Source organism: Macrotis lagotis, chromosome X (genome assembly GCF_037893015.1).
Source record: "Macrotis lagotis isolate mMagLag1 chromosome X, bilby.v1.9.chrom.fasta, whole genome shotgun sequence".
Taxonomy (NCBI): Eukaryota; Metazoa; Chordata; class Mammalia; order Peramelemorphia; family Peramelidae; genus Macrotis; species Macrotis lagotis.
The window spans coordinates 163,649,180-163,659,728 of record NC_133666.1 but is presented as its reverse complement, the minus strand read 5'-3'; the positions used below and the strand labels follow the sequence as shown (position 1 = coordinate 163,659,728).

At 37.0% G+C, this 10,549-nt stretch overlaps 1 pseudogene; it reads right to left on the bottom strand.

The window, feature by feature from the left end:
- Positions 1-8,264: 8,264 nt before the first annotated feature.
- On the bottom strand, positions 8,265-8,574 carry LOC141501913 (small EDRK-rich factor 1 pseudogene; annotated as a pseudogene).
- Positions 8,575-10,549: the final 1,975 nt, after the last annotated feature.

Here is a 10,549-nt window from a genome sequence, read left to right as displayed (position 1 = left end):
TCCTTCCTTTTAGGCATTCTTCTCAATGACTAGTTGGAATTTTTCCCATTCGGCAAAGTCTAGTTTTTAAGATGGTATTTTCTTCAGCATTTTTAGTGTTTCTTTCACTAAGCTAATTATTCATTTTTCATGATTTTCTCACAACACTTTTATTTCTCTGCCCAATTTTCCCTCTATCTCCCTTAATGGATTTTCAAATTCCTTCCATAGTCTTAAGTCAATTCATACTTTCTCACAGGTTTTGCATGTAGAAACTTTGACTTTGTTATCATCTCAGTATATATTTTAGTCTTCCTTATTACCCTGGTATCTGTGGTCAGATTTTATTTGGTTGTTTGCCAATTTCCCCAGCCTCTGACTTGCATTTAACTTTTTTAAAGCTAGGGATCTTTTTACAGCTTTTTTCAAAGATACTTCTTGGAAACTTGCAGTTTTCAATTTTTTTTTGACTCTCATGGCCTGTGCTCTGCTTTATGGATGACTACAAAAACTCCTTTCAGCTCTTGAACTGCGAGGGGTGGGGATTTGCTTCTCTGATGCAGCAGCAAACTGCTCTTCTTCATGTGATTGGAAGAATAGGTAAATCAACAGAGTCCTGACTCAGTGATATAAAAGATATTCTTGCAATCTCCTTCTGACCCTCTTACAATCTGTGAACTGCATGCTCTGGAAGCAGTTTCCTCTGCTCATTCAATGACCCGCAAGAACTTGTATTGGTCCACTAGGACCAGGTCTGTGCAACTGAGACCTGAACTGGACTGTGCTCTAATCTTGACCCAATATGGTAAACTTTTTCTGCTGACTTTCCATACTTTCCTCTCTGCTAAGAGCTCCAGAAACTGTCACTGCTGCCAGTGACCTAGTTTCTGAAACCAGGTCTCACAACTGTGACTTGTGCTACAGTGCACTTCTCTCTCAATCTGGTGAAACAAAACCTTCCTGCCAATCTTTGAATTTGTTTCAGTTTCAAATATTGTTTCCCTCAGACGTTTTAGTGGTTGTGCAACTCTAGAATTTGTTTAGAGTCTTTATTAAAATTTATTTTGTCATAATGTATTATCCTAGTGATGACTTGTTGTAGTCGTTTTGCTAACATTTTATTTAGGATTTTTGCATATATATTCATCAGGGAAATAGGTCTTTAATTTTCTTTCTATGTTTTATCTCTTCCAGGTTTAGGTAACAGTACCATATTGGTTTCATAGAAAGGGTTAGGCAGAATTCCATCTTTCCCCTATTTTTCCAAAGAGTTTACATAGGATTGGAACCAATTGTTCCTTAAATGTTTGGTAGAATTCACATGTGAATCCATCAGGCCCTGGAGATTTTTTTTAGGGAGTTCAATAATGGCTTGTTGAATTTCTTTTTCTGAGATAGGGCTGTTAGGTATTTAATCTCTTCTTCATTTAACCTGGGCAACTTATATTTTTGTAAATACTCATCTATTTCACTTAGATTATCAAATTTATTGGCATAGAGTTGGGAAAAATAATTTCAAATTATCACTTTAATTACCTCCTCATTGGTGGTGAGGTCACCTATTTCATTTATGATACTAGCAATTTGGTTTTCTTCATTTTTTTAATCAAATTGACCAGAGGTTTTTCAATTTTATTGGTTTTTTCATAATACCAACTTTTGGTTTTATTTATTACTTCAATAGTTTTTTTTTACTTTTGATTTTATTAATTTCTCCTTTAATTTTTAAAATTTCTAATTTGGTATTTGATTAGGGATTTTTGATTTGTTCTTTCTCTAATTTTTTTAATTGCATGTTTAGTTCATTGATTTCCTCTTTCTCCAATTTATTCCTATAAGCATTTAGAGCTATAATATATCCCCTGAGAGTTGCTTTGAATGAATCCCATTGGTTTTGGTATGTTGTTTCATTATTATCATTATGTAGGATAAAATGGTTAATTCTATCTATAATTTGTTTTTTGGCCCATTCATTTTTTAAAATGAGGTTATTCAGTTTTCAATTTGGTCTGGGTCTATATCTCCTTGGCACAGTATTGCATATGACTTTTATTGCATTGTGATCTGAGAAAGATGTATTCACTATTTCTGCCTCTCTGCAGTTAGGATTAGGGTTAGGGTTAGGGTTATGTCTTAGTACTTGGTCAATTTGTGTATAAGTTCCATGCACTGCAGAGAAAAAGGTATATTCCTTTCTATCCCCATTCAGTTTCCTCCATAAGTCTACCATATCTAATTTTTCTAACAATCCATTTACCTCCCTAATTTCTTTCTTGTTTCTTTTATGATTTGATTTATCTAGATATGATAGCAGGAGGTTGAGGTCTCCTACTAGTAGAGTTTTGCTGTTTATGTCTTCCTGTAATTCTTTCAGCTTCTCCTCTAAGAATTTGGGTGCTGTCCCACTGGGTGCATATACATTGAATATTGAAATGACTTTATGGTCTATGGTACCTTTTAGGAGGATATAGTTTCCTTCCTTATCTCTTTTAATGCTATCTATTTTTGCTACTGCTTTGTCTGAGATAAGGATTGCTACCCCTGCTTTTCTTTACTTCAGCTGTAGCAAAATATATTTTGCTCCAAACTTTTACCTTTTTTCTATATGTATCTCTCTGTTTCAAATGAGTTTCTTGTAAGCAGTATATTGTAGGATTCTGGTTTTTAATCCACTCTGATATTTCCTTATGTTTTATGGGAGAGTTCATCCGATTCACATTCAAGGTTATGATTACTAATTCTTTATTGCCCTCTGTGCTATCTTCCCTCTGTTTGTCTTTTCCCCCTTTCCCTCCCTTTTTTCCATATTCCCCAGTATTTTGTTTTTGAATACCACTCCTTTCAGTACGTTTGCCCTCCTGTATCATAACTGCCCCTTTCTTTCCCCTTTCCCTTTTTCCCTTTTCCCTTCCCTTCCTTTTGTTATTTCCCCTTATTTCCCTCACTCCCTTTCCCTTTCTCCATCCCCCTCCCCTTTTCTCCTTTTAATACATGAAAGGTTACATGTTTTGTAAGTTAACTGAGTATGTGTAGGTTGACTTTAAGCCAAGTCTAATGAGAAGAAGATTCAGGTGTTTCTCCTCTGCTCCCTTCTTCCCCTCTATTACCATAGGTTTTTGGTACCTCTTAGTGTAATGAGATTTGTCCCATTCAGTCCCCTCCCTCCTCCCGTCTCTTTCCTGTCCCACTTTTTAGGGAGGTAGTGTATTTTTTTAGATCATTCTATCTAGCTCATAGAAAATTCTGAGTGTCTGTCCCTTCTAGCTCAGTATATTCTATTGAATAGAGTCAAAATATCTGAGAGTTATTAGAGTCTTTCTCCCAAGTGGGGATAAAGCCAGTTACATCCCATTAGATAGCAGTCATATGGATAGGTCATGGATGTCCATCATTTCTGTCTAGGTGTATTCTCCTGTTAGAATTACATTTCTCAGGATTCATGAGAGTCTCTCCCCCCCCCATGCTGGAATATAGGCAGTTTTAACTTACTGGATTGCATTTTTTTCATTTTACTGTCCCCCATTTTTTTACCTTTTCATGTGTATCTTGAACCTCGTGTTTGATGTCCAAATTTTCTTTTTAGCTCTGGTCTTTTCATCAGAAATTTTTGGAACTCTACCATTTCGTTAAATGCCCATCATTTTCCCTGGAAGAGAAGGCTCAACTTTGCAGGAAAGTAGATTCTTGGCTACATTGCAAGCTCCGGTGCTGTTCAAAATATCTCATTCCAGGCCCTTTGATCCCTTAAAGTTGATGCAGCCAGGTCCTGCGTGATCCTTACTGTGGCTCCTTGATATTTAAATTGCTTCTTTCTGGCTGATTGCAGGATTTTCTCTTTTATCTGATAGTTCTGCAGTTTGGCCACAACATTCCTTGGTGTTTTCATTTTAGGATCTTTTTCTGGTGGGGATCAATGTACTCTTTCAAAAACTACTTTGCCCTCCGATTCCATGATATCAGGGCAGTTTTCCATCACTAGATTCTGTAATATTAAGTCCAGGCTTTTATTCTTTGCAATGTTTTCAGGAAGTCCTATAATTTTCAGGTTGCCCCTCCTCGATGTATTCTCGAGGTCAGTAGATTTGTTGATGAGGTATTTTACATTTGCTTCTATTTTTTCTATTTTTTGATTTTGTTTAACTGACTCTTGCTGTCTCATGGAGTCATTAGTTTCTGTAGACTCCATTCTTTATTGGGGAGGAGTTTTCTTCATTAACCTTTTGCAACTCCTTTTCCAACTGGTCAATTCTACTTTTGAAAGAGCTTTCCATTTGACCAATTGAGGTTTTGAGAGAATTAATTTCTTTTTGCATTTGCTCATTTGAGAATCTGAGAGATTTATTCTCCTTTTGTGTTTGTCCAATTGTACTTTCTAAGGTTTTTTTTTTTCTTGTTGCAAGGTATTAATTGTCTCTCCCAAATTTTTAAGCTCCTTCCTGATTTCTTCAAGGAAGTCTTTCTGTGCTGAGACCAGATTGTATTCTCCTCAGAGGTTCCAGATCTCTCTGAGTTGGGGTCTTTCCCTTCTGTGAATTTTTCTATGGATTCACCTTTCCGCTGACCCTTCTTCATTATGCTAAGACCTTGAGTTGGGGGGGGGCTAGTTCACCTGGGCTAAAGGCTTTACTGATTGCAGTTTCTCTGGCTAGCCAGTAGGAGGTGCTGGTTGTCCTCTCTGGATTGTCTGTGACTTTGGTTGGGAGGCCTTCTCCCTTTGCCCAAAGGGAGGAGTTGGAACTATTGAATTCTTTTGCCTTCAATCAATGGTGGGCTTTACCCTGGCCTGAGTTCATTCCTCAGCTGGGCTGGTTCTTCTGCTCACACTCCTGGGCCTGAGCCAGAATTAGTTTGCATTTGTTTGGGAGGAGGACTCTGTGAAATGGAGGCATGGACTCAGAGTTTCTCAGACCTGAGGAGCCCAGGGATGTCATCCACAGCTCTCCTGCACCAGACCTCTCCCCACAGCCCCTTCCCCAATCTCCAGGGGTACAGCACCAACACCAGTGCCTCTGCTTCCCGGCGGACCCAAGCCCCCTTCATACAGCTCTACTGCTGATCCAGAAGGTCCAGCTCTCGGGCCCTCAGACTCCTGGTTCCAATTCAGCTGTTAATCTGGCTGATCCCGGGCTGATCTTCCCTCAGAGCCCACACTCACCTGCAGGTACTCAGCCAAGGCTGCTGCAGGAGACAAATCCTGAGGTAGATGTTCCTCTCCTGGCTTTTCTTTCTGGGTTTCCTGGTTCAGAATTCTTTTAAGAGGTTTGTTTCATGTGATAGATGGGGAAGAGATCAGGAGACGTTAGAACTGTGCCTGTCTTCTCTCTGCCATCTTGGCCAAAGGTCTAACAAACCTATCAGAAATCATATGATCATATCAATAGATTCTGAAAAAGCTTTTGACAAAATCCAGCATCCATTCCTATTAAAAAAACCCTAGAGAGTGTAGGAATAAATGGACTTTTCATCTATCTGAAACCATCAACAAGCATTATACTCAATGGGGAGAGGCTGGAGGCATTCCCAATAAGATCAGGGGTCAAACAAGGGTGCCCATTATCACCACTATTATTCAATATTGTATTAGAAATGTTAGCATCAGCAATTAGGGAATAAAAAGAAATTGAAGGAATTAGAATTGGGAAGAAAGAGACAAAACTCTCACTCTTCGCAAATGGCATGATGGCGTACTTAGAGAATCCCAAGAAATCATCTAAAAAACTACTGGAAACAATTATCAGTTTTAGTAAAGTTTCAGGTTATAAAATAAACCCCCATAAATCCTCAACTTTTCTATATATGGCTAGCAAGAAACAGCAGGAAGAGCTAGAAAGAGAAATCCCATTCAAACTAACCTCAGACAGTGTAAAATATTTGGGAGTCTATTTGCCAAGACAGACTCAGAATCTTTTTGTAAACAATTATAAAATACTTCTCACACAAATTAAATCAGATTTAAATAACTGGGCAATTATCAACTGCTCATGGATAGGGAGAGCTAATATAATAAAAATGACAATTCTACCAAAACTAAACTATCTGTTTAGTGCTCTACCAATCAAAATTCCAAAAAATTACTTTAATGAGTTAGAAAAAAATTGTAAGTAAATTCATATGGAGAAATAAAAAGTCAAGAATTGCCAGGAGCTTAATGAAAAAAATGCAAACAAACGTGGCTTAGCACTACCTGATCTAAAATTATATTATAATGCATCAGTCATCAAAAGTGTTTGGTATTGGCTAAGAAATAGAGTGGTGGACCAGTGGAATAGACTAGGTGTAAAAGCAGGAGAGGAGTATAGTAATCTGCTGTTTGATAAACCCAAAGAGTCCAGCCACTGGGATAAAAACTCCCTCTTTGATAAAAACTGCAGGGATAATTGGAAGTTAGTATGGAAGAAACTTAGATTAGACCAACACCTCACACCCTTTACCAAGATAAAATCCAAATGGTTACAGGACATAGACATAAAAAAACAATACTATAAGCAAATTAGAGGATCAAGAACTAGTCTACCTGTCAGATCTATGGAAAGGGGAACAATTTTTGACTAAGGAAGAGTTGGAGAGCATCACTAAAAACCAATTAGTTGATTTCAAATACATTAAATTAAAAAAGCTTTTGCACAGATAAAACCAATGTAATCAAGATCAAAAGAAAAGTATTAAATTGGGAAACGATCTTTACAATTAATGATTCTGACAAAGGACTCATTTCTAAAATATACAGAGAACTGAGTCATATTTTTAAAATAAAAAGCCATTCCCCAATTGACAAATAGTCAAAGGATATGCAAAGGCAATTTACAGATGAGGACATCAAAGCAATCCATAGCCATATGAAAAAATGCTCTAAATCGTTACTTATTAGAGAAATGCAAATTAAAGCTTCTCTGAGGTACCACCTCACACCTGTCAGATTGGCCAGCATGACCAGGAAGGATAATGATCATTGTTGGAAGGGATGTGGGAAATCTGGGACACTATTACACTGTTGGTGGAGCTGTGAACTCATCCAACCCTTCTGGAGAGCTATTTGGAACTATGCCCAAAGGGCAACAACAATGTGCATACCCCTTGACCCAGCAATACCACTACTGGGTCTATACCCTGAAGAGATGAGGAAAAAAGGGTAAAAACATTACTTGTACAAAAATATTTATAGCAACCCTGTTTGTCGTGGCAAAGAATTGGAAATCCAGTTGGGGAATGGCTTAGCAAACTGTGGTATATGTATGTCATGGAACACTATTGTTATGTTAGAAACTAGGAGGGATGGGATTTCAGGGAAACCTGGAGGGATTTGCATGAACTGATGGTGAGTGAGATGAGCAGAACCAGAAAAACACTGTACACCCTAACAGCAACATGGGAGTGATGTTTAACCTTGAAGGACTTGCTCATTCCATCAGTGCAACAATTGGGAACAATTTTGGGCTGTCTGCAAAGGAGAGTACCGTCTGTATCCAGATAAGTTGCTGTGGAGTTTGAACAAAGTATAAGGACTATTCCCTTTAATTTGGAAAAAAAAACCAGATATCTTATTGTCTGATCTGGTCACCTCTGAGAATTCTGTTCTCTTTAAGGATATGATTTCTCTCTCATCACACCCAATTTGGATCAAGCTACAACATGGAAACAAAGTAAAGACTGACAGAATGCTATCTGTGGGGTGGGGGTGGGGGAGGGAACCAAGATTGTGAGAAAATTGTAAAACTCAAATAATATCTTTAATAAAAAAATTGTTTGTTAAAAAAAAAAAAAGAAATGTATTTTGCGTGGTTTGTGGAGAGCTCAGGGGAGTCCTTGCCTTTACTCTCTCATCTTGAGGTATGATTTTCTATACCCAATTGTTTGTATGTTATTCCCTCTTGAGTCAAACTCCTTAAAAGTGAGAGTTAAGCAATTCTTTTTTTTTTTTGCTGTTAAAACATGTTTGTTTACTAATCAGATAGGTATAATATCTAAATATTTCATGCAAAACATGCTCTAAAAAGTTACATGAAAACTTTATAAATCCAGTAGTAAAGAGTTTAAATGATTTCCTTTAAACAAAAAGCTAATATAACATGAATAACTACAGAAAGGATGAATTAACTTCTGGTATCAAGCTACTTATCTATAATTATAGATAATAAACTACAGGGAGATTCATTAATTTCTAGCTCTTTTATAATATGCATAAATCATGAATAATGGTTCAGATTTCTTAAAACCTATTCTTTACCATGCAGCTTAAGTTATCACGAACTAAAAAGAAATAAGTAGCAAGTAAACAAGTCTAAAGATATGATAAATTGTTAGATATTTAATGGCTGGTCATTCTACAAACTCTTGATTTCAGATCCTTTAATCCACCTGGTTCTTCGAATTACTGTGAATCATTTTTCACCTGTCTGCAGAGATTTCTTCTCATTAGCAGCCTTCTGCTCTTGTTGCATTATTTCAGAATCCCTCTGTTTTCTCTGGGAAGCAGACAGACTATCTTCTTTTCTTTTTCCCTTGCTAATCTCCTGTGTTTTCTTCATGTTTTTCTGACAGGCAAGTTCCCGCTGGTTTCCACAGGCCATCGCGACCTTCCGAGTCTCTGAGGGAGCCGACGCCTCCGACAATCCCCCGCCCAGCACCGCCACCACAGGAGCGATTCGAGTTAAGCAATTCTTACCCCTCTGTTTTTCCCCTCTTCTGCAATAATTCCTTTGCACCTCTTCCTGTAATATAATTTATCCCATTCTGCCTCTTCTTTCTACCTGTCCCAGTTCAATCTCTTTGGTTATTGTCTTAATTGGGGTTTTTTTTGTTTTTTTTTTAGGTTTTGTGGCAAGGCAATGGGGTTAAGTGGCTTGCTGAAGGCCATACAGCTAGGTAATTATTAAGTGTCTGAGACCAGATTTGAACCCAGGTACTCCTGACTCCAAGGCCGGTGCTTTATCCACTATTCCACCAAGTCACCCGTCTTAATTGTTTTAAAATCAATCCATCAAAATCAACTTATGTCCATACCTTCTGTCTAAGTACACTCACACTAACAGAGACGGTTCTAAAGAGTTATGAGTCTCATCTTTCCATGTAGGGATGTAGATAACTTAATCTTACTGAATAACATTCTTCCTCTTTTCCCCTGGTTACCTTTTTATGGATCTCTTGGGTTTTCTTTTAGAACATCAAATGCTCTATTCTACTTTGTTTTTTTTTCAAATTTCAAAATTGCTTACTTCATTAAATGTGCATCTTTTCCTCTGAAATAATATGTTCAAATTTGCTGGGTACCTGTTTCTTGGTTGTAATCCAAGCTCGTTTCCCCTCCTTAAAATCATATGTCAAGATCTTTGAGATCTTAATTTAATTTTGATGCTGGTAATTCCTGTGTTATTATGACTGTGGATCCATGATATCTGAATTGATTCATATCTGTAATTTTTCAAAGTAATTAAAATAAAGCTTATAATATTTCTTCCTTAATTTTATAATTCTGGAATTTGTTTGTAATATTTCTTCACATTTTCATTTGGGGATCATTTTCAGGAGGTGATTGATGAATTCTTTCAATTTCTATTTTAGCCTCTGGTTCTATGATACTAGGGCAGTTTTCCTTGATTTCTTGAAAGATGTTTTCTAACCTCTTTTTTTTGTTATGGCTTTTGGATAGTCCAAAATTCTTAAATTATTTCCCCTGGATTTCTTTCCCAGGTCAGTTGTTTTTCCAATTAATTATTTTACAATTTTCTTCTATTTTTATTTTTAATTTTTTTAACTTAATCTTGATGTCTCATAATTCATTAGCCTTCACCTATTCAAGTCTGTTCTTCAAGAAAGAATTTGATGCCTTTACATCTCCTTTTACATTTGGTCAATTCTATTTTTAAAGGAGCTGTTATCTTTTTTTTCCATTTGCCCAGTTGTATTTTTGAGGGGAATTATTTTCTTTTTGTATTTACTCTAATATATTTTTAAAGATTCATTTTCTTTACTTTTACAATTATTATGCTTCCTTTTACAAGTTGTTGAAATTCTCCTGCATTTCTTTTTTACAATTTTTCTACCTGATTTTTAAAATATTTTTAAAACTTTTCCAAGAGTTTTTCAACTGGAGATCAATTCCCATTCCCTTTTGGTACTTCACATTATTTCTTTTTCTGCCAGACTCCTCTGAGATGGTCTTTTGCTCTTCTTTATCTCCAAGATAACTTTTATAGTCCCAAATTTTCTCTTATTTTTCTTACTCAATTTTGAGCTCTGTCCTAGGCCAAAGAAGCACTGTCTCAAACTTTATATGTTGGAGGAGGGCCCTGATCATAGACCTTCCACATTGAGAATATTAGAAGCTTACTCACTGAACTGGGATCTCTGCATTGAGTGTGCTAGTGACTTGTTGACTGAGTCAGGCCATCTGGCTGAACAGGGATTCTGAGATACCTTTGTTGGAGTCCTCTCAGTTGGCGTCCCATATTGTTGGCCTGCTGACAACAGTTGGTCTCCTCTGCACCCTGCCCATGGAGGTTTCAGCTACCTGCCCTGGGATTTGCTCCCTTCTTCTGGTCACAGTACCCCTCCTTCAGAGACAAATCTGGCT